The 24,300-nt window shown below is 47.1% G+C and overlaps 1 protein-coding gene across 2 annotated transcripts in view; it reads right to left on the bottom strand.

The window, feature by feature from the left end:
- Positions 1-24,300, bottom strand: part of LOC8043828 (synaptotagmin-15) — a 165,390-nt gene that overhangs the window by 6,736 nt on the left and 134,354 nt on the right. The window lies entirely within an intron of this gene.

Here is a 24,300-nt window from a genome sequence, read left to right as displayed (position 1 = left end):
TGGGAAACAAATATCACGTAACACCATAGGACGTTAGGTGACATTCTGACGTTGTGCGGTTCGACCAACACGAACAAGAAAGTCCCGTGAAGGGTTCTTATATAAAGATATCTCTTTAAAATGTAAAAAAAAGTGTAACGCGGAGGTGTAACTCGCTAAACTTGGAAGATTCTCTAAATGCAGGAGGAAGCGTTTCCCCGCCAGATTTAGAGGAGAAATTAAAGTCATGTAAAAGTATACATTAATTCGGGTTCTCCCCCTAAATTTAATGGGGAAACGCCTCCGGGCCGAATTTAACGGGACGCAAGTTGGCTGAATATAGGGGAATTCAGCGGGACTCGTGGGCACAGAAAAGCTTATAAATAAACACCCACCGTAGCCGAATACATGATGCACATTTTGTTTATCTCAACATAATAATACTTTCGAAGTTTAATAAAAAAAAATAGTGGGAGCGAGTCAACATCTTATCATGTGTACTACAAAACGAAGGGCGTGCGATGCTCCATTATACAGGGTGTTTCACGAAAGGTGAACAAATTTGATATTGCGAAAACTACGCATCGCAAAAAAAAAAAAGGCTTGTGTCGTTTTGTTTGTGGGCCAGGGGTCTACCTAGGAAAATTATTAAAGTCCGGGATAATCAAATTGTTAATTATTTTGCGTGATTAACTTTTTGAATACTGGGTTTAATTTAAGGACGTAGTTTCAATTAGAAAATTTCTCAGCATCATCAAAAACACTCAATCAACAAATTGCAGAACGATAGAAGGCACGCGAAGCATTTTACGGCTTTCTAAAAGAACGCACACATTCGACGGGTTCTTAGGTTTCAGTTTGCTTTCGGAGCGCATCTCGGCCTCGGCGGCACCGCGCCCTAATGAGAGATAGTGCAACCAACCTCTGCTGCGCTGTCATCGCGCGACACAGCAGGGGTTGGTTCCACTATCTCTCCACAGGGCGAGGTGCCACCGGGGCCGAGATGCGCTCCGATAGCAAACCGAAACTTAAAAATTCGTCGAATTTGTGCGGTTTTTCAGAAAGCCGTAAAATGCTTCGCGTGCCTTCTATCGTTCTGCAATTTGTTGATTTGGTGTTTTTTGATGATGCTGAGCAATTTTTTAATTGAAACCATGTCCTTAAACCCAAGATTAAAAAGTTAGTTACGGAAAAAAATAATTAACAATATGATTATCCCGGACTTTAATCATTTTCGTAAATAGGCCCCTGGCCCGGGACCAAAACGACACAAGCCTTTTTTTTTTTGTTGTTGCGAAGCGTAGTTTTCGCAATATCGAATTTGTCCGATTTTATGAAACACCCTGTATAGTGTGGCCCTGGTGACCAGTGAAAAACACAATAAAGATGAATCTGGAGGCGCATAGTATTAAGCTTTCAAGGGGTTTCACACTGTGGACACTGTGGAGAACGTGACACAGCACGGACACGTGAACGTCAGTTTATTTTTTAGAGCGCAGCTCTTAGGCGCCCGTTTCCGGCTTAAGCGTCGTCGGCATCGGAGTAACCACGCGTTGCGTTATGGGACGTTTCCCATAATGACGTCACACCTGACGTCACGTTTAACGTCACGAGGGTCACGAGTGACGTCACTTGTGAAGTCACCGCGCGTTGCATTATTGGTCAATTTCCCCGCCAAATTTAACAAAAAAATCCCCGCTAAATTTAGCGGAAAAAGTCCCCCACTACATTTAGTAGAAAAAATTGCCCACTAAATTGATCGAAACAATTTATCCGGGAAATTTAACGGAAATTTTTCCGCAAAATTTAGCTGAAAATTTGTTCCGATAAATTTAGCACGAAAAATTTCTCGCTGCATTTAGGGAGAACGCTTTTCGCTAAATCTGGAGGAAAAAATTTGCCGCTAAATGTAGTCAGAAATTTCCCCTCTAAATTTAGCAGAAAACATTCCCCACTAAATTTAGTGTAAAAAATTCCCCGCTAAATTTAGCGAAAAAATTTTTCCACTTAATTTAGCGTAAAATATTCCCCGTTAAATTTAGCGAAAAAATTTCCCCAGTAAATTTAGCGGAGAATTTTTTCCGCTAAATTTAGCGAGAAAGTTTGCGAAAATTTCCCGCTATATGGGAGGGTATCAGGCGAGGAGGAGGGTAGAGTACGGACGAGGAGGAGAGGCATACCCTCCTCTTTGTACCTTCCCCGTCGCACCTTCTCCTCCTCCTCCTCGATAGCTGCGCTCTAATTCGGTGTTACAGGGATTGCAAACGTCTTATTTTTTATTGTGTTTTTTTATCCTTCTCGCAGTTGAAAGGCTGGTCAAGTGCAGCACCTCTTGCGTAATGAATTGTTCTGTTGTGGAGTCAGCTTTTACTTTTACTTCAATGTCGATGTGACATCGACTTTGAAGTTAAAAGCTGGCGTTCTGCGCTAAATCTGACCAAGGAAAATGCGAAAAAAACTTAAAAAAACTCGAATGTAGTGTTTTTGCGAACTGCGCCGTGCTTGGCACATGCGATCGAGCTATAGTGAAAGCAGGAAATGGAAGCCTCGCAACAGATGGCACATGCACTTTTATTTTTGGGTCTATGATCGACGGTGTTGTTGCTGCACTGGCGACAAGCATAAACACTCAAGCTGCAGTTTCCGAAACGGAAGAATATGTAAAAAATAATAGGCAGCAAGAGTTAAGCACTAAGCAGACATCTCAAACACTAATAAAATACGGGAATTTCTTGTTAATATGGACTTCGTTTTTATAAATACCATAATATGAGGATTTTTTTTTCTCTCCAAATGTGCCGAATTTAGACACCGGAACGAAGCCGATTTCAACCGAAATTCAGACTATATCTAGGGGCCTATCGTTTCTGAAAGGTATTGAACTGAAATCGGTCATATGCGAAAAACATCAATGTAAAGATTGCCGCGGTACAGTGCTGAAAGCATAAGCACACATTCATGTCTATCTCAGTTTCGTTTAAAGGGGCCCTGCAATCATATTTAAGTGTCTACCTTTTTTCCGGTTTCCACGCCTCTTGGGGTTCAGGCAAGCCAGCGGGCACGGAGAGAGTAACTAAATATCAGTGCGTCACATTTTAACCGGACGACGCGGAAACCTCCTTCGCCGACGGGAGCGACCCACAGTACCGAAAGCGCGCAAAATGTGACGTCTTTGGTCCTGGGCTTACTACTGGTCAGAGCCGCTAAAAGCTACTGTTTAGTCGAAATACAAAATCTAAAGGGCGCGAACCGTTTCAAATATTTATTAAAGTAATTTTTGTTGAGTATTTTAGATCATAAAAGACACAAATGCAGTTTATAAAGAACGGAAACAAGAAATGACCGGTCGACATACCCCACACCAAGCGCTGGAAAAGGCGGCGCATACTAGAAAGGCGTAGAGGGATCAGGCACCGACGAACGGCGAGCGGTGACAAGTCCCTGATGTACGCGGCGGCGCTGCGGTCGTATACGATCTCGAGGATCCGACCGCTTCCGAGCGTTCCAAAGGCCTTCGGCGATAGGTTTGGCTTGCGGTTTGGCCGTTTGGCGGTATGGCAGCGCGAGGTTGCTCCCGTTCTGAACTGATCTTTATTCCGTGTTTGCTGTCGTTTATGGTCAATGAAGTGTCATGCCGAATAGACCCTTTCCGAAATTCAGTCTGGCCACTTCAATAGCTATCATCACCGTCATCTTGACGGTGCTCAAAAGTGCGGCTGGCCACACTGTACGAGGGAGACGCCGCCAACGCCACCATGAGCATGTACTTTACTTGATTACGGGCTTTATGGCGCAAAGCTACTATGGCCATACTGCGCCAAGCTTGTTTAGTTGGGACATACTCAGGTCTTTTTTATATGAATTATCGAAAAGAGGTTCATATGACAAGGTTAAAATTCATAGAGTTAAAATTACAACTCTAGTAGGAAGCCGGTTTTTCTTAAGTAATTTATGATACAATCAAATGGTACTATAGGAGTCTCGCCAATTAGCAGCGCTGGGTGAAAAGGAATCTGGTGGGAAAAAAACTCGGGGAAATGTGTACGTCGTTCTTGCTCAAGCCCTGGGCACAGCCACAAAATGTGTAAAATTGTCAAACGCTCCCCACATTCATCACACAGGGGTGGGGCTTCCCCCCTGAGCAGATGTTTGTGGGTGAGGAAGGAATGTCCAATTCTAAGACGACACAAAAGAACTTCAAGGCGGCGGGTTTTGTGGGATGCACTCTCCCATATACCAAGAGCTGGTTTAATCCTGTGAAGTATGTTTTCGCATTCCAGACTCCACTCCGATTGCCATAGCCGGAAAACTGATGATTTCACCAAGGGCTTCATGTCTTGAAATGGAATCTGTGAGGTGGTTGGCAGTAGGTGCTTAGAGCTCGTGGCCAATTCGTCTGCTCTTTCATTACCTAGGATCCCCACATGGCTAGGCACCCAGCAGAATTTTATGTCTCGGCCAAGCCGCAGACCACATTGTACCTTAGATCGGGCAAGTTGTGCCAGTCTATTTTTACTTCCCTTTATTGAGCAAAGTGTGGTGAGCACACTTTGAGAGTCCACGAATAAAATAGATTTCATTGTCTTGCTGATGAGGATATATTCCAAGGCCATCAACACTGCATAGAGCTCTGCCGTGTAAATACTTGCACATTCCTTGAGACGCTGAACCTTACTGAATCCTTCAGAGTAAACTGCTGATCCTACAAAATGCGATGATTTAGCACCATCGGTATAAAATTGGGAGTAGTTATCATACTTCTTCTGCACCTCAAGAAATTCTTGTTGAATCACCACAGGGGAGACGTTATGTTTATTAAATCTAGTAAAATACCAATCACAAAAGACGGGCAACGTACTCCACGGAGCTTCATTTTCACCCTTCTGCAAAAGGTCGGTCTCGTCAAGGGTGAGGTCAAGAGATGTACAAATGCCCTCAAGGCGAAGACTTAACGGCGGTACAACCCTGGGCTTATGTTCGAAAAGACGAGCAAACCGAGAATGTTGCAAGGCACCATAAGTTGGGTGATTTGGATAGGACAAAATTCTGGAAGCATAAGTCACAGCAAGATAACGTCGTCTGTGCCTAAGTGACATCTGATTAGATTCAGCGCACAAGCTAGGAATGGGCGATGTGCGGAAGGCACCTGTAGCGAGCCTTAAACCGAGATGATGCACAGGATCCAACATTTTAAGTGCAGAAGGCCTCGCTGAGTCGTAAACTATAGCACCATAGTCCAGACGTGACCGGATAAGGGAGTTGTACAGGCGTAGCAGACATATTCTGTCGGATCCCCATGACTTGTGCGCTAAGACTTTAAGAATATTAGCTGATTTAAGGCACTTCTTCTTCAGGTTCTTCAGGTGGGAAACGAAGTTTAACTTTTTATCAAACGTTATGCCCAAAAATTTATGCTCCGTTTTTACACTAATAGGAACCCTGTTTAGTGTCAGTTCTGGATCTAGAAACAGCCCCCGACGCAGAGAAAATGGCACGCAGATAGTCTTCTCAGCTGAAAACTTAAACCCATTTTCGTCAGCCCACTTACTAATTCTGTTGATGGTAAGCTGCAGTTGCCGCTCACAGCTAGACAAATTACAAGAAGAGGCCGAGATGTGAATATCATCCACGTAGAGGGAGTATGAAACGGAAGGTGGAATTACCTTTGACAACGAGTTTATCTTTACGGCAAACAAGGAGACACTCAGTACACCTCCTTGCGGAACACCATTTTCCTGGACATACTGGTCGGATAGTGTGGTGCCGAGTCGAACTTGAAAGGAGCGACCTGTCAGAAAACTGCTTATACACCGCAACATGCGACCACGCACCCCAGAGGCATATAAATCATGAAGGATACCATACCGCCATGTCGTATCATATGCTTTCTCCAGGTCGAAGAAAACAGAGACACAATGTTGCCTATTTATGAAAGCTTCACGTATAGTTGTTTCCAGGCGGACTATGTGGTCCAAAGTAGAGCGCCCTTCTCGAAAACCACATTGGTTATTAGCAAAGAAGTGGTTATGCTCCAAAATATAAATTAACCGCCTATTAATGAGGCGTTCAAAGGTTTTGCCAAGGCAACTCGTCAACGCGATTGGACGATAACTACGGGGGTCCGAAGGGTCCTTCCCAGCTTTTAGCAAAGGAATTACATGCGCCTGTTTCCACATTTGAGGAAAGTAGCCTGCTTCCCACAGATAGTTAAAAAAATCTAGTAGTGTGTTGAGCGATTCTCGAGACAGTTGACGGAGCATTTCATAGTGGATTCCATCAGGGCCCGGAGCCGACCTCTTCTTGGAGCCCAGAGCCACCTCTAGTTCTTGCATTGTAAAAGGAGTGTTGTATGGCTCAGAGCTACAACCGGACATGGGTATACGGTGACATTCTGCATTTGCTTTAAATCATTTAAATTCCGTCCGATAATTTCGGGAGCTGGAAACATTCTCGAAGTGCTGTCCAAGCACATTAGCAACATCTTTCAGCGAGTTAGCAGGGGAGCTAAATAGAGGAACAACAAAGCAACGGTAATCCCCTTTGATTTTTTTGTACCTATCCCAAACTTCCTTCTCTGAGACAAAACTATTTAGGGAGGAAATATACCTGGTCCAGGACTTCCACTTAGCTTTTCTCATAGTCCATCGGGCCTTTGCTTTTAGTCTTTTAAATTCTATCTTATTTGAAGGAGTAGGGTACCTCCGAAAGGTGTCCCATGCCCTATGCTGCTTTTTCCTTGCGGTGGCACAGTCTTCATTCCACCAAGGCCTACACCTCTTGGGTAAATTTTCGGAGGTGCGAGGAATGGCGTCTTGGGCGGCACTTATGATTTGCTCCGTAACATACACTGTCGCTTCTTCAGGTGACAAATTTGCTAGAACTGACGGGTCAAGCACTGCATCAAGTTTAAAGAGTGCCCAGTCGGCTTTGTCCAGTTTCCACCTAGGGGTTCGTTTTAAAATAGACGGCAGAGGAACGAGGCTTTCAATTACAACCGGGAAATGATCACTCCCAAAAGGGTTCTTTAAAACCTTCCAAGAAAAGCAGGGAAGTAATGAAGGTGATGAAATGGAGAGGTCGATGGATGTGAAGCAATTATGAGTGGAACTATAAAACGTTGGTTCTTTCTTATTTAAAAGACATACGTCTGAGGACAATAAAAATCTTTCTACAACAGTGCCACGAGAGTCAAGGCGCTTACTGCCCCACATGGGACTGTGAGCATTAAAATCACCACAAATTAAAAAAAGGCGTTGGGAGTTGCTGAACCAATACTTGAAGTTCATGAAGATGCAGTTGACGATGAGGTGGCAAATACAAGGACACAACCGTAATGAGACGATCAGCAAGAACACGTACCGCTACAGCTTCTAGTGATGTACGCAAAGGAACTTCCACACATGCTATGCCACTCCGTACAACAATGGCAACACCACCTGAAGAGTGGTCTGAATCCCGGTCCTTTCTAAAAACGCGGTGACGATTAAAAACATTTGTATGGGTGTTGTTAAGATATGTCTCCTGCAAGCACACAGCAATGGGCTGTAGCTCATCCAGAAAGAAATGAATGTCATCAATATTTTGCAGAAGACTTCTACAGTTCCACTGTATAAAACTATATGAGTTCATGTTAAAAACGGTTTAAAGTAACAACACAAGAAAAAAGGAAACCTGCCCTAAGTGCCCTGGGGCGGTTTGGGTGGGGTTACTCGCGGATTGAGCTTTTTCTGGGATGACTTTGTAATAAGCCTTGCGTCATCAGGTGGGACCGAACAAGGGGGAGGAGGTTCACCAAGTTCCATCCGCTCCTCCTCAGGCGGAACGGCTGAGGGAGCAGCTGGTACGGGCACCTCCTTACGTGTCGAGGCCTACTACCCTCCTTCTTCTTGGGAGGGGTCCGAGTGACCAAGGCAGGCACATCGTTCGATGGCCCGTCCTTTAGAATGGAAGAGGCCCTAGTGCCTTCTCCCTGAGGCTGGTGTTGCCGCCTCTCCTCTTGTCTCCCATCCATTGGCACAGAGGCATCTCTTGCCTCTGCACCATCTGGAGGCCCCTGTGGTTTCTTCGGTTCCAACGACAAACGGAGTCGTGGAGCGAATCTTTGTGAGGCAGGGGGAGGTGGTGGAATCACCAGGTCATTAGGACAGACCTGGATTCCTACCGAAGACTTTGATGGCACACCCCCTGCACGTGCCACCAAAGAGTAAGAACCCTTCTGCAGGAAGGAGAATCGCTTCCTGGTTTCGGGGAATGAGATGTTCTCTTTCACTTTGAGTGTTATAATTTATTTTTCTTGTTTCCATTTTTTGCACGATCGGGAATAAGCAGGGTGAGGTTCACCACAGTTGATACAGCAAGGTGCATTAGAGCAATTCTCTGCAGGGTGATCATTTTTGCCACACTTGGCACATGTTGTCTTCCCACGGCAGCTCTGGGCGCTGTGGCCATATCTCTGGCAATGAAAGCAACGCTGAGGGTTTGGCACATATGGCCGTACTCTACAGTTCAGATATCCGGCTTTCACTGATTCCGGAAGCGCCCTCAGCTCAAAAGTCAGAATGACATGCTTTGTCTTCACCTCTTGGCCGTCCCGTCGAAAAGAAATTCGTTTGGCAGCAATGACTCCTTGGTCACGAAGGCCATCGACAATTTCATCTTCGGGGGATTCTAACAGGTCATCTTCTGATATTACGCCTTTTATAGTGTTCAAAGTGCGGTGGGGTGATACAGTAACCCTGTAGTCAGACACCACGTTGAGTGCCAGTAGGTCTAAGCTTTGTTGAGCGGTTACAACTTCAACGAGGAGATCTCCAGATGGCATTTTTTTTGCTTTAAAATTTTTTCCGATTACAGATTCAAGAGTCTTAGAGACCAGGAACGGGGATAACTTGGATAAAGGTTTTTCCGTTTCGGAATGCATGACGAGAAATCGGGGAAACTTCTCCACGGGTGCAAATGCTTCTCTGACGTGTACTTCGGTCCGGACCCTTTTCAGGGCCCGATCAGGTTTTTGGTTTAGTTTAGAACCCATAAGAAATGGGAAGGCGTTCGGCATCTGTAGCGCACCACCCACCACGGAGCCCAACATGGGGATAGGTAATGCGCCATAGCAATAAGGGTTTTGCTGACGACATTACGCTATCAGTGCTACCAAGACACTATAACCTAGTGTGGGTCCAGACAAGAGGTCTATTGCCACCCAAGGTTAGCCCTTGCCGCCAAAGAGGGAAGAAAAAGGAGCAAGAGAAGTGAGAAGGAAAAGAAGGAAACAGGACAGGTAAAAGTGAAAGATCGGAGGGGATAGTAGAAGAAAAGGCGACTAGACTGAATCATCCTGGCCGGGCCTTACCAGGACTCCCGTCTACGAGAAGCAGGGGCCGAAGTGGTGTATTGCCTCACCCGGGGGGCCCCGAAGGGTCCAAACCTACCCCGGGCTCGGCTCAACCACCAGGATGCCCTTTTCCTCGGACACGGGAAAGCCACGCACAGCCAGACGTGGGCGGGCGAACCCGCATGGCTCGGGGTCCGTGGAGACGCCACTCTCCAAACACCTGCTTTCACAGGTGCCCCCTGCGGGTATGGGCATGTACGGCATCGCAAGTATGAGCTCTGCTGCTGCTGGCAGTCTAACAGTCTCGTGGACCAGACGTTTGTCGCCCATTTCAGACTTTCAGCCCGGTCGAGGACTGCGCCTGTGGCAGCATTAACGCAGTCGTCGATGTTGCAATCGTTCACTACGCTGTCTTCAGTTGCGACTGCGTGGCACATCAAGTCAGCGGTGGAGTCTTCCATAGCGTTGACAGTGGCGATTTCGCCGCTTGCATTCTTCTGGCTCGACGCCCCAGGTGCCGCGTGTCCACCGGTCAGATCGGCGAATGCGTAGCTTGCCTCTTCACTAGCGGGTTCGCTCACCACATCTTGACTGCTCGGATCGGCGATTGCGTCATTCGTCACTCCGGCATCAGCGGCGGAAAACTTCGTCGTTGACGGCGGCGCCTGTCGTACTCGTGGTTTCTTTCTGGGCGGCCTTTTCGCGACGTTGAAAGCGAAGATGCTCGGCACTGCTTCCTGCCTGAGGTAGCGACGTTTACTAGCGACGTTCGGAATGTAGTCACCCTCTCGAAAGTGTCCTGAGAAAATCTTAGAGTACTTCGTAATGGAAAAGTGCTTGCCTTCGTCACGTTTTATTGCAACAACCCACTTTTTTCGGAGAGCGGGGTCGGATGGGATGGCGAACAAAGATACCTTAAAAGAAAAAAGTATACAAATTCGCGAGAGGTCACACGAAATGCCCGAATGTTAACGTTATCTCGATACCCCAAGCCCAGCAACATCGCTTCTGTTTACAAAAAGAAAAGGGTGCAGGTGCATGCTCCCTTCCGTTACGCTAGCGCTTGAGAAGCAGCACGAGACGGCTTATATCATTCCATGCTACTAATCTGGCGGGATCTCTTCCGTTTCGATTGTCGCAGCGGTCGCGTGCGTGCACCGCCCAACCGCGAGCCAGAGGCATCCTTGAGTCCTTTCTGCTTACACAGCGGCACACAGCAATGAAAAGGCATCGCAGAAGCAGCGTGTGGCGAAGTATCAGCCGCACAACACCTTCTGTGGCCGCAGTGGTGTCAGTGGTGTAGCGCACGTTGAGCGCCGATGCGACCATACATGCTTATGGCTAGGGTTCGGAGTTTTCGGTTTAAACCGATAAAAACCGATAAAAGTACGCCGAATTCATTTTCGGAAATTCGGTTTTAACCGAAAAAGGTCAGTTTTAGGTTCGGCATTTTTTATTAAAACCGAAAAAAGTACGTCGGATCGATTTCCTAAAATTCAGTTTTAACTGGAAAAGGTCACTTTGACCTTCCAGTCGTACCGCAGAGCCGTGGCGAAAACGTGGAACGACAGTGTCTATCGAAACGTGTCCGAATCTATGAGATACACGGATGCCATCTCTACGTTTTGGAATAATGCGCGCATCATCGATCGGAACGTGAAGTCCGAATGCCCCATAACTTCGCCATGTACGAGCGTGTTCTCGAACTCGTTGTAAGGAAGACTGACTTGATGCAAGCTCTGCATGCTGTGTCGAGCTTCACAAAGTCGCACCGTCTCTCTTTCGGCGGTCACAATTGGTTGATTGGCCGATTTTGGCTCAGGCAGCGCTTCATTTCCTCAGCCTGCCAGTGTCCAGTGTTGGCGTTGAGAGGGCATTCCCGAAGCTCAGGGTCATATTAACAGGAAAGAAAGAGTGCGGATCAATGAGGAGAACCTGGGAACGTACATCTGGGTGTACTATTATAAGATAACGTAATCCTGATGTACAGAAGGTGAAGTTCTATGTTTTTCGGGCATAGGCTTCATATCTGACTTGTTCGTGCTTCTCAGGTTTTTCCTTGTTTCTTTTAGAGCTGCACATATTTGCCAAATAAAGTGTCCATTTCTTTTTCAATGTATACCTGTGGCGTTATTCTTTGAGTGATCACAAATATCAGAGCTACAAGGATCATCCGATCCGGTGTCCGTTGGTGTTTATTTTATATTCATCGAAAAAAGCCGATAAATTTTCGTGGTCATAAATATACGCCGAAAAAAACCGAAAATTGAATTTTAAAATAAACACCGAAAAAATTACGCCGAATTTTGAAAAAATAGAAACCGAAAACGCTGAACCCTACTTATGGCGGACGCACGCCGCGCCACGCCCACCTGCGAAGCTTTGCAACCGTTCCGGTAGATGGCGCTGAATTTGTAAAAGGGTCTATTGGTGTTTCATCGCACAGCAAATGCAATGCGAGCTGTCCTGGCTGCCCGCTTCATACAGCCTATCCAGAACATGCTTTAGTGGCGCCCTCTCGAGCCGTCGACACGGAGTGCGGCAGCCGTGAGCGCTCTCTGAGCTCACTACCCCTCCTCTAGGTCACGGCCACTCAAGCGACCACGGACGTCATGGAGGAGGTTATGTTTTGCTTGTTCTTGGAATTTTAATTTGCTATAACTTTTAAAATAAAGCGAAATTTGAGAAAAGATGTATTAAATTACTACGTTTAGTGCGCTCAGGTTCGGTGAAAATTAAACACTAATAAAAAAAGTCCTTGCAGGGCCCATTGAACACAAATTCGGCTCATTTCGCAAAAAAAAAAAAAAGATCGTTATATATACACAACATTTTGAGGACCTAAGTGGGTACATACTCTATACATGCATTTTTGTCTCGTTATTACAAGCGAGTTATACTATGAACGATTTTTTTTTGTTTTTTGTTTTTTGAGGGGAACGGGAGGTGTCCATAATGACCGTAAAACACATGGAAGAAGGAAGTTCCTGGAGGCGACATGACGCCACCAGAGCTGATAGGGGAGACCTCCGGTTTGGAGGAACACGACCTCGACGATGACCAAAAACGAACAAAACCAAAAGACGCAGTTAGACGGAAAGAACCCCCAGGATTGTTCCCTCCGCCCACGACCTCTACTTCCGGCTTCACCTGGGCAATTCTCATTTGGCTGGCTTGAGCCGGTATGTTGCCTCCTCTTTTTCTTACCTCCACGGTAAAAAAAGACAGTTTAGGCTATACTGCTTAGGTAGATGATGCGGAGAGACAGCGAGCAACTACCGGTTACGAGACGCGACTAATCTTGTACTCCAGATTACATAGTGAAAAAAAGAGGAGCCAATTTTTGCCATTCACAATTGTTTCTGATGTGGTATTGGCGACGTGCATGACTGAAAACGTCGCTGTGGTCGGCATTTGCGATTGGAGCGACGTTTACTTATGACACTTTTATTTGGATTATTTATGTTTTGATCGACGGAAATGAGGACAATGTCTGACCGTCAACATTGACGGTGTTGGTTTAAGAATGTGATGAGTCCGAGCTTCCGTCGTGTTTTTCAGACACACTATCGAACGCGCAGTTCGCAACTGCCGACAAGTAGCCAGGACTATAGCTCGTGACGTCACGGCGAGGCAACTCAAACGTTTGGCAAATCCTGGTCGTGACGTCACGAACAGGAACCATGAGAGGGCGCCGCCGAAACATCTCGGCGCCAGAGCCGTATATGGAAAGAGTGTGGTCATAGGGAGGAGCGGGCAGAGCCAGGGCATGCACACGACGCAGATAGAAGGCTCGAAGTGCTCTCTTGGCCAAACAGAAGCCGAAAATGATCACCTAGCGGTGGTAGCGAGAAACAGTTTTAATAAGTGCGTAAAAACTAAACGCAGTAACTTTTCATGGTTGAAAATATAGTTCACGTGATGTGTCGATTATGATCACGCAAAAAGATGTAAGAATCGAATGTGCCACGCGAACTCTTCACTCGGACGTTTGGCGCACGGATTAAGTCGATTGTTTTCCTAGATTTTGATTTTGCATGACCGTGATCGAAAAATCACGTGTACCATATTTTCAGTCACCGAGAGTTACTTTGACGCACTTATTAATTTTGTTTCTCGCGACCACCGCCGGGGTATAATTCGCGGCTTCTGGCTGGCCACATTCAAATCGGTGAAGACGCCCTGCAAGGGGGCGTCTTCACAAAGTTGACAAGGAGGAAGGAGACAGACACAGCAACCGGGCACTGTTGAAGACGATGTTCTAGATTGGCGTATAAACCGTTTTAATACATAAACCGGAAAGGGCTACCGGCGCTTTCCCCCTCGCTGGGTCGTTACAGAGAGTGAAATTCCCGGATGAGAGGCTTCGTCGGTGTTGGGTGTATGAAGTGCCCGAACTTGGTTCGCGCTTTCTTCTCTATTTTAAACTCGCAAACTTGATTAGAGCCACGGGCTTCGATGGCGACAGTCCCTTGGTCATCGGGACACCATTGCTCGATGATAAAGTGCACGAATAACGACAGAAAGCCTCGAGTACTGTCCGAGGACCTATGTAGCTTGCATGGAATCCGAAAGGGCGAGTGCGGCTGCAATGTTTTTAAGCTCCATCGCCTACCGCGTGACTGGAACGGATTAACCATTTATCAATTTTTGCTTGCAATGGGCCTATTTCAGCGTAGCCGTTTTAGTAATCAGCAAGCGATAGACTACACGGGAATCTTAATTAACTCTTGTAAGCGCCCGGAGCTGCCAACGTTCGTTTTGCTGTGCTGCTTTTATCTTGCGTGTCCGTGTTCTTATATTTCCTTGTGGATGAATGACGAAGACGCTCTAGATGTACTTATATCGAACCGCAGAAAGCCTCAAAACAGCCACGAATTATTGAGTACTCACCTCCAATTTCTATCGCTGATGCGTTTGCTGCCGCTGTTCCATTCGTCGCTGCACTGGCGGATGCCATGACTCGAAGAAAGAAACGTGCCCACCGGGCTCGAAAACGCAGATCGCAACAAACGAGACGTACCCTGCAGCAAATATCCAGCGCTTCAAATCGCCTAATCAACGGAAACAACCCACCAGCGGCACTCCAAGGGGCGCTTTTGATGGCTTTCTGGTGTCGCGCAGGAGATCCCGATTCAGGAAAACCGATAGAACTAACTTTTCAACAATTTCCAGCCCCACCCGGCGGCGGAAATGAGCCTTCAACTAAGTGTTGTAGATGATAAAATCAAGTCGATGTAACCACTGCAAAATATCAATATTAAGATAAACTCAGTTAAAAAATTTTACAAGCTGAAACAGCAATTATCACGAGAAAACTCGCACGCACCTTGCGAGTGTACCCCATGTTCATCGGCGGTACAACGTTCGGTGCGCGCTCCATTCACAAAATGTTCCGAGCGTAGTCGAGAGAATGGCATTGAGAAAACTTCTTTTTCGGTTTACGGACGCAATCCACTGCCGCCGGAAACTGGAGTCATGCGGAAAGCGATGGAGCTTAAAGAAATTGCAGCCGCTCTCGCCTTGCCGGATTCCTTGCAAGCTACATAGGTCCTCGGACAGTATTCGACAAAAAAAAAAAAAAAAAAAATCCTAAATGAACGACGACGTGAACCGTCGACTTCGGTGGCAGCAACTTCACGTCGGAAGTCCAGCAGGCCTTATTTACGGCGTACGGATCCTCGAAGGCAACGCCGCTCACTCACAGTTTGTTTCGACACCGCTGCCGTTCGGGCTCGGGTAGCGAGCTCAAATAGTCGGGCATAGCAAACGACATACGTTGTCAGGAAATAAGAGGCACAAATAAAGCTAGGATACTAGGAAGAAGCCGAGAGACGGTCTCTCGAGAGCTATTGGAAGCTTTCTTAATAAAAAAAAGTGGGACAGCATGTGTCAGCGACACTTCTATTGTACTTCATTGTAATGAATTTTAGTTTTTGAGTAATCGGGTAAAAAATTATTCAACTTTTACGTGGTGCTGTTTTGCCTGTCGTGTGTATATATATGTTTACTTTTCCTGAATAAAACTAATTGAAAGTTAGCGCCTGTCCTGTATACTTCTTGTCCTTGTCTTTTTTGCGCTATTTTATATGTTTTACAAATAAAGCTAGAAGCGTCCCTACAACGTCAACAACGAGCGCACGCCACACAACGCAATGGCGAAAACACGGAGAGCCGGGCCGCTTTTGCCCACATAGCTTCCGCGCATGCGCGGCTTTCCGGCCGTGTTGGTAAACAGAGCCGCTCCGCGTGTCGGTCTGGCACTGCAGGCGCCCAACACCGGTGAAGCCTCTCATCCGGGACTTTCACTTCCTAACGACCCAGCTATGAAAGCGCCGGTAGCCCTTTCCCCCTTTCTCTCTCGCCCTCTTTCAGTAAAATGGTTTAGGGAGGGATAGTTAGGGTAGGAGGGATCGGAACGGCGTCGGAAAGGGGTAGAACCATAGAGTTATTATAATGTACGCTAGAGGTTCAACTGGCGCTAGTGTGCTGTTGCAAATTAAAGCAGACAGCAAGCAGTCCGAAGTTGACTTCCGGTAATGCATTTCTATGGAAAAAAGCGAGTGCATTTCCTCTCTGCGCTCGATTTTAAGAGAAAATATCACGAACAATTCGTACCTACTAGGCACATTAGAACATTTCCCAGTCACGCAGATGAAATAATTGGTCAGTTACGGCGTTTTTATTTTAAAATCGTGGCATGAAAAACGGTGCTAAAACTGTTTGGTACATGTATTTATGTGCACTATCGGACACTGTTAGCGCGAACACGGCGTCGGCGCTTTCCACCATAACGAACGAAGGACATGTGGAAAACCAAGAGATACGACAAGAACTGCGCAGTAACACTGGATAGGTAACTGCTTGTGCTTGCAGACGATCAAAATAAATTGAAAGTCACGTAATATAGTCCGATTTGCAATAAATAAGTACTGCTTTATTCTTTCTGCTCATGAATATGTGTTAAGATGCTTGTTCTGTGCTCAAATCATCACCCGCGCGCTCCAAATATTTGCAAATAGGGAGAAGCCAGAGAACAGGTGCGCGATAAAAACTGCCGGGCATATGAAATAATAAGAAAACACACCTTTCGTAGCCCACGTACTTTATTCTTTACGTTTCGAACCAGCTACTCGTAAAGATGCACGACGGGGTCATTTTATAGTGAGAGGACAGGCATATTAGCAATATATAAGCACCAACGGAATGCTGGCGGACTTTTAATTCACGCTCTACATTCCTTTCGATCGTTATTTTGCCTACAATCGTCGGTCGTTTCTACATACCTGCCATGGAACAGAGTTTTGGGCCTGGAATATAGCGAAGTTTAACATCGTTCAGTGGTAAAAGAAAAATGCTGAACTAAAGCAATTACACTTTCACAATAGTAATATAGGTGCATACTATCCGGTACAACCGAAATAACAAGCGTTATTCATGTTATTTTCCGGCGAAAAAACAAAATTCACGCGCGTTTTCCCATAGGAATACACAGGAAGACTGGAAAAATAGACTGCATGCTGTCTGCTTCAATTTGCAACCGGAAGTCCCATAGACACTAGCGCCAGCTGAGCCTCTAGCGTTTGTTATAATAACTCTATGGGTAGAACCTAGCGGGAATTCAAAGGGTATTTGTTTTAATTTTTCTAAAGATGTGGGTTTTCGTGACATCGAGGTTAGGGTGGAGCTGAAGTAGGCGTTGCTGAGTGTTATGGAGCTGTTTGTGGTGAGGTTTTATTGAGCGTTTGTAGATTAAAGCCTCATCGCATGTCGGGGGAGGGGGGGGGGGGGGGGGGGCGGGCTAGGCCACGGGATCAGAGGTGCCCGGATATGGATTTTGCGGGCGAGTTTATGAACTAGCTCACTAATTGCAATCCCTGCATGACCTGAGACCCACCGAATGATGACCAAGGATGGGTGAAGTGTGCATAGCCGCCTCAAGGTCTGCTAAGAGATCTGGGGGGAGTTTGCGCTGCTGCAAGGCGGGAATGGCAGCCTGGGGGTTCGTATAGATCTTATAGTCTGATTTGCGAGAAAGATGGATGAAGTCTTGTATAGCATGAAGGGAAGTAATAGGTGACCGGCGTTTGGCAGCAGCCGCAACGCACTCTGTGTATTATCCACTTCCGCTTCGTAACTAGCAGCCGACGCAGCACCATGACGGCTATGGAAGTGTGTGCGGGTGTTGAACCCGATCAATTCGAGTAACCTCCCTCTGCTGCTGTGTGACTTAAAATTTCTGAGCGTCTGAAGTTACATCCACGGATATGTTATGTAGGGAAACGGTACGAAGAAACATCGAGAACGGCCATGAAAGCGCGGAGTTAGTGCGGCCGGCGGCAAGCTGTACTCGCGCCGCGCTTTTCGGATCTTCGCATGAAAACAGGCTAGCTATTTTGTTTTTCTTTTGAACCAGCGTTCTTTATTGCCTTTTATTTTTTATGATTACGTTAGATCACATCCCCAACTGAAATAGGCGCGAATGTACGCCGTGGGCCGCGGCTAGCTGAAATGCCGATCGGAGCTTTGGCGTACATCTCGCGCGATCAAAGAGGCACTTCCGTTCAAAAGTTCCTTTCGACTACATCGAGTTACGCGAGAACCTTTGCTTTTTAACACTCGCGCGTTTTTTTAACTTTAATTAGGTTGTCCCCTGTATGCCATTTCTCTACCCCGCAGGTTTTTTTTTTAATTTTTTTAATGATGTTGAGTAAGGAAGCGTGCATAAACGTGCACCGATTTTGAAGCGGAAGCCGTCAAGATGTAGGTTCTGCCTGCTTTTTTTGTTTATTTATATTACGAGAGGATCAGGTCTATGTGGTTAAAGTCCGTTGGCCGAGATTCAATGAGAGTTCTTAAGTTATTCCACATTATGAAAAGCTATAAATTTTGAGAGCCCATACACGGGAATACATCACAGAGACGCTGCTGTCTATTAATCATTCTGTAGACGAAACGTCGCGCGATCAACTGATTGCCTGCGAAGATCGCAAGCAGTATGAGGCCTGCGAGATCACAAGCAATATGACGTCTGCGAGATCGCAAGCAATATGCCGTCTGCGAGATCGCAAGCAATATGACATCTACGAGATCGCAAGCAATATGCCGTCTGCGAGATCGCAAGCAATATGACGTCTGCGAGATCGCAAGCAATATGACATCTACGAGATCGCAAGCAATATGCCGTCTGCGAGATCGCAAGCAATATGACGTCTGCGAGATCGCAAGCAATATGACGTCTGCGAGATCGCAAGCAATATGACATCTACGAGATCGCAAGCAATATGCCGTCTGCGAGATCGCAAGTAATATGACGTCTGCGAGATCGCAAGCAATATGACATCTACGAGATCGCAAGCAATATGCCGTCTGCGAGATCGCAAGCAATATGACGTCTGCGAGATCGCAAGCAATATGACGTCTGCAAGATCGCAAGCAATATGACATCTACGAGATCGCAAGCAATATGCCGTCTGCGAGATCGCAAGCAATATGACGTCTGCGAGATCGCAAGCAATATGACATCTACGAGATCGCAAGCAATATGCCGTCTGCGAGATCGCAAGCAATATGACGTCTGCGAGATCGCAAGCAATATGACGTCTGCGAGATCGCAAGCAATATGACATCTACGAGATCGCAAGCAATATGCCGTCTGCGAGATCGCAAGCAATATGACGTCTGCGAGATCGCAAGCAATATGACATCTACGAGATCGCAAGCAATATGACGTCTGCGAGATCGCAAGCAATATGACGTCTGCGAGATCGCAAGCAATATGACGTCTGCAAGATCGCAAGCAATATGACATCTACGAGATCGCAAGCAATATGCCGTCTGCGAGATCGCAAGCAATATGACGTCTGCGAGATCGCAAGCAATATGACATCTACGAGATCGCAAGCAATATGCCGTCTGCGAGATCGCAAGCAATATGACGTCTGCGAGATCGCAAGCAATATGACGTCTGCGAGATCGCAAGCAATATGACATCTACGAGATCGCAAGCAATATGCCGTCTGCGAGATCGCAAGCAATATGACGTCTGCGAGATCGCAAGCAATATGACATCTACGAGATCGCAAGCAATATGCCGTCTGCGAGATCGCAAGCAATATGACGTCTGCAAGATCGCAAGCAATATGACATCTACGAGATCGCAAGCAATATGCCGTCTGCGAGATCGCAAGCAATATGACGTCTGCGAGATCGCAAGCAATATGACATCTACGAGATCGCAAGCAATATGCCGTCTGCGAGATCGCAAGCAATATGACGTCTGCGAGATCGCAAGCAATATGACGTCTGCGAGATCGCAAGCAATATGACATCTACGAGATCGCAAGCAATATGCCGTCTGCGAGATCGCAAGTAATATGACGTCTGCGAGATCGCAAGCAATATGACATCTACGAGATCGCAAGCAATATGCCGTCTGCGAGATCGCAAGCAATATGACGTCTGCGAGATCGCAAGCAATATGACGTCTGCAAGATCGCAAGCAATATGACATCTACGAGATCGCAAGCAATATGACGTCTGCGAGATCGCAAGCAATATGACATCTACGAGATCGCAAGCAATATGACGTCTGCGAGATCGCAAGCAATATGACGTCTGCGAGATCGCAAGCAATATGACGTCTGCGAGATCGCAAGCAATATGACATCTACGAGATCGCAAGCAATATGACGTCTGCGAGATCGCAAGCAATATGACGTCTGCGAGATCGCAAGCAATATGACGTCTGCAAGATCGCAAGCAATATGACATCTACGAGATCGCAAGCAATATGCCGTCTGCGAGATCGCAAGCAATATGACGTCTGCGAGATCGCAAGCAATATGACATCTACGAGATCGCAAGCAATATGCCGTCTGCGAGATCGCAAGCAATATGACGTCTGCGAGATCGCAAGCAATATGACGTCTGCGAGATCGCAAGCAATATGACATCTACGAGATCGCAAGCAATATGCCGTCTGCGAGATCGCAAGCAATATGACGTCTGCGAGATCGCAAGCAATATGACATCTACGAGATCGCAAGCAATACGCCTCGCAAGTGGGCTCATTTTCGTCTTCTGCGCATAAGAAAGGAAGTAGCGGTGACGTCAGAATGCCGAACCCTGATTGGCTGATCGCAACCCCCTATCTCAGCGTCGTCTGCTCCTTTGCAACGTCGTCTGCTCGCAACATCGTCTGCGTCTGTCTTACCTTTCCTGCGACTTTCGGAGCGAACTCGACCTCGCCTTTAAGAGAGGGCAGACGAAATAACTCGAGCGGTACGTTGTTTTTGTCTAACAACTAGCAGACGCGCATCAAGGAGGGAAGTCAAAGGACTCACTGGCGAGGTGTCCCGGGGCGCCGAGGTTTTTTTGCTTCGAACCGAGGCAAGTTCCCTCCCAAATACTTTTCCCCTCCATTCGTGTGCGGCGAGACCCCTCACTCTTTAACGGCGTCGGCGGGTTGGCGCAGTTAACGTCGTCTGCTTTACGTCTGCTAGTCAAAGCGGTCAAAGCGGTGGCTGCTTTACCTTTGCTGCGTCTGTCGGAGATTCACCGCTTTTTCATCGGCGAGAGTCACCGTTGCCTCGGGAAACAAGGAGATAACAAGAGGACGAAATTGACCCCTTAATCTAAAATTGAGTTCAGCGATCAAAGTATAATATGGGAAGGGTTCACAAGGGTCGCGCGGGCATATTTCCCTCAGCACGCCAGCCGGTCGTGGGCAGACGGTCGCCGAGTCGCGGAGTGCCTGCTAGGCCTAACTGCCCAGCTCGTTTGGTCGCGTTCGGTGGGATCTTGGCCGTGGGAGCTTTTCCCGGGTGTTTGTGGATCCAGCGTTCTTGTTCGTCGTGGTCTGTTTCAAGTATTTTTTACTTTTTTCTTGCTGCTTGAAGTCGGGACGCGTCAGAAGCGCACGTAAAACAATAAACGTCCGTGGGTCGTCGCGACCGCGACGCTGTCGGCGATGCTGATTTGATCGTAAGAAGTGCGTAAGACAGCTTCGGAGCTGTCGCAGAATTTCGTCTTAACCTGCGCAAAACTTACGAAAATTTCGTTCCGTGAGTACGAATTTGTTCTTAAGTTTTGTCTTACGCACATTTTTGGCGTAAGATCGTTTCGTGAATCTGGCCTCTGCACTTCCGAAAGTCGCAGGAAAGGTAAGACAGACGCAGACGACGTAGCGAGCAGACGACGTTGCAAAGGAGCAGACGACGCTCAGATAGGGGGGCGCGATCAGCCAATCAGGGCTCGGCGTTCTGACGTCACCGCTACCCCCTGCGCGAGAAGCAGACGAACTTGCCCTCCGCATATGCCGTCTGCGAGATCACAAGCAATATGACGTCTGCGAGATCGCAAGCAATATGACGTCTACGAGATCGCAAGCAATATGCCGTCTGCGAGATCGCAAGCAATATGACGTCTGCGAGATCGCAAGCAATATGACGTCTGCGAGATCGCAAGCAATATGACATCTACGAGATCGCAAGCAATATGCCGTCTGCGAGATCGCAAGTAATATGACGTCTGCGAGATCGCAAGCAATATGACATCTACGAGATCGCAAGCAATATGCCGTCTGCGAGATCGCAAGCAATATGACGTCTGCGAGATCGCAAGCAATATGACGTCTGCAAGATCGCAAGCAATATGACATCTACGAGATCGCAAGCAATATGCCGTCTGCGAGATCGCAAGCAATATGACGTCTGCGAGATCGCAAGCAATATGACGTCTACGAGATCGCAAGCAATATGCCGTCTGCGAGATCGCAAGCAATATGACGTCTGCGAGATCGCAAGCAATATGACGTCTGCGAGATCGCAAGCAATATGACATCTACGAGATCGCAAGCAATATGCCGTCTGCGAGATCGCAAGCAATATGACGTCTGCGAGATCGCAAGCAATATGACATCTACGAGATCGCAAGCAATATGACGTCTGCGAGATCGCAAGCAATATGACGTCTGCGAGATCGCAAGCAATATGACGTCTGCAAGATCGCAAGCAATATGACATCTACGAGATCGCAAGCAATATGCCGTCTGCGAGATCGCAAGCAATATGACGTCTGCGAGATCGCAAGCAATATGACATCTACGAGATCGCAAGCAATATGCCGTCTGCGAGATCGCAAGCAATATGACGTCTGCGAGATCGCAAGCAATATGACGTCTGCGAGATCGCAAGCAATATGACATCTACGAGATCGCAAGCAATATGCCGTCTGCGAGATCGCAAGCAATATGACGTCTGCGAGATCGCAAGCAATATGACGTCTGCAAGATCGCAAGCAATATGACATCTACGAGATCGCAAGCAATATGCCGTCTGCGAGATCGCAAGCAATATGACGTCTGCGAGATCGCAAGCAATATGACATCTACGAGATCGCAAGCAATATGCCGTCTGCGAGATCGCAAGCAATATGACGTCTGCGAGATCGCAAGCAATATGACGTCTGCGAGATCGCAAGCAATATGACATCTACGAGATCGCAAGCAATATGCCGTCTGCGAGATCGCAAGCAATATGACGTCTGCGAGATCGCAAGCAATATGACATCTACGAGATCGCAAGCAATATGCCGTCTGCGAGATCGCAAGCAATATGACGTCTGCGAGATCGCAAGCAATATGACGTCTGCAAGATCGCAAGCAATATGACATCTACGAGATCGCAAGCAATATGCCGTCTCCGAGATCACAAGCAATATGACGTCTGCGAGATCGCAAGCAATATGACGTCTGCAAGATCGCAAGCAATATGACGTCTGCGAGATCACAAGCAATATGACGTCTGCGAGATCGCAAGCAATATGACGTCTGCGAGATCGCAAGCAATATGCCGTCTGCGAGATCGCAAGCAATATGACGTCTGCGAGATCGCAAGCAATATGACGTCTGCGAGATCACAAGCAATATGACGTCTGCGAGATCACAAGCAATATGACGTCTGCGAGATCGCAAGCAATATGCCGTCTGCAAGATCACAAGCAATATGACGTCTGCGAGATCACAAGCAATATGACGTCTGCGAGATCGCAAGCAATATGACATCGACGAGATCGCAAGCAATATGACATCTACGAGATCGCAAGCAATATGCCGTCTGCGAGATCACAAGCAATATGACGTCTGTGAGATCGCAAGCAATATGACGTCTGCGAGATCGCAAGCTATATGCCGTCTGCGAGATCGCAAGCAATATGACGTCTGCAAGATCGCAAGCAATATGACGTCTGCGAGATCGCAAGCAATATGACGTCTGCGAGATCACAAGCAATATGACGTCTGCGAGATCGCAAGCAATATGCCGTCTGCGAGATCACAAGCAATATGACGTCTGCGAGATCACAAGCAATATGACGTCTGCGAGATCGCAAGCAATATGACGTCTGCAAGATCGCAAGCAATATGACATCTACGAGATCGCAAGCAATATGCCGTCTGCGAGATCGCAAGCAATATGACGTCTGCGAGATCGCAAGCAATATGACATCTACGAGATCGCAAGCAATATGCCGTCTGCGAGATCGCAAGCAATATGACGTCTGCGAGATCGCAAGCAATATGACATCTACGAGATCGCAAGCAATATGCCGTCTGCGAGATCGCAAGCAATATGACGTCTGCGAGATCGCAAGCAATATGACGTCTGCAAGATCGCATCCCGCGTTCCCGCGCAAGTGGCTCTCCTTCGAGCACCGGGCGGAGATCGTTGTACTCCGTAACTGTTTCAGACTAAGATTTCAGATCTTAATCTTTTATTATAAAAAAAAATTAAGATTATTATTACTTTTGTTATAATGATTTCAGACTGCGGCCAACGCTACGCTTCGATGAAGCCAATCAGGCGGCGCGAAAAGTGCAGCGTCACGACGCTCGTCGTCTTTAGGTTTTCGCCACCACCGGCGAAACCGATCAAGCGGAGAAAATATATCGCAGAATCACGCCGCACTCACTTTGCGTGATAGGTTGGTTA

The sequence above is a fragment of the Ixodes scapularis genome, unplaced genomic scaffold, assembly GCF_016920785.2.
Source record: "Ixodes scapularis isolate PalLabHiFi unplaced genomic scaffold, ASM1692078v2 PGA_scaffold3__209_contigs__length_174095766, whole genome shotgun sequence".
Lineage (NCBI taxonomy): Eukaryota > Metazoa > Arthropoda > Arachnida > Ixodida > Ixodidae > Ixodes > Ixodes scapularis.
Note: the sequence above shows the minus strand (reverse complement) of the source record. Positions and strands in the feature narration are given on the sequence as shown.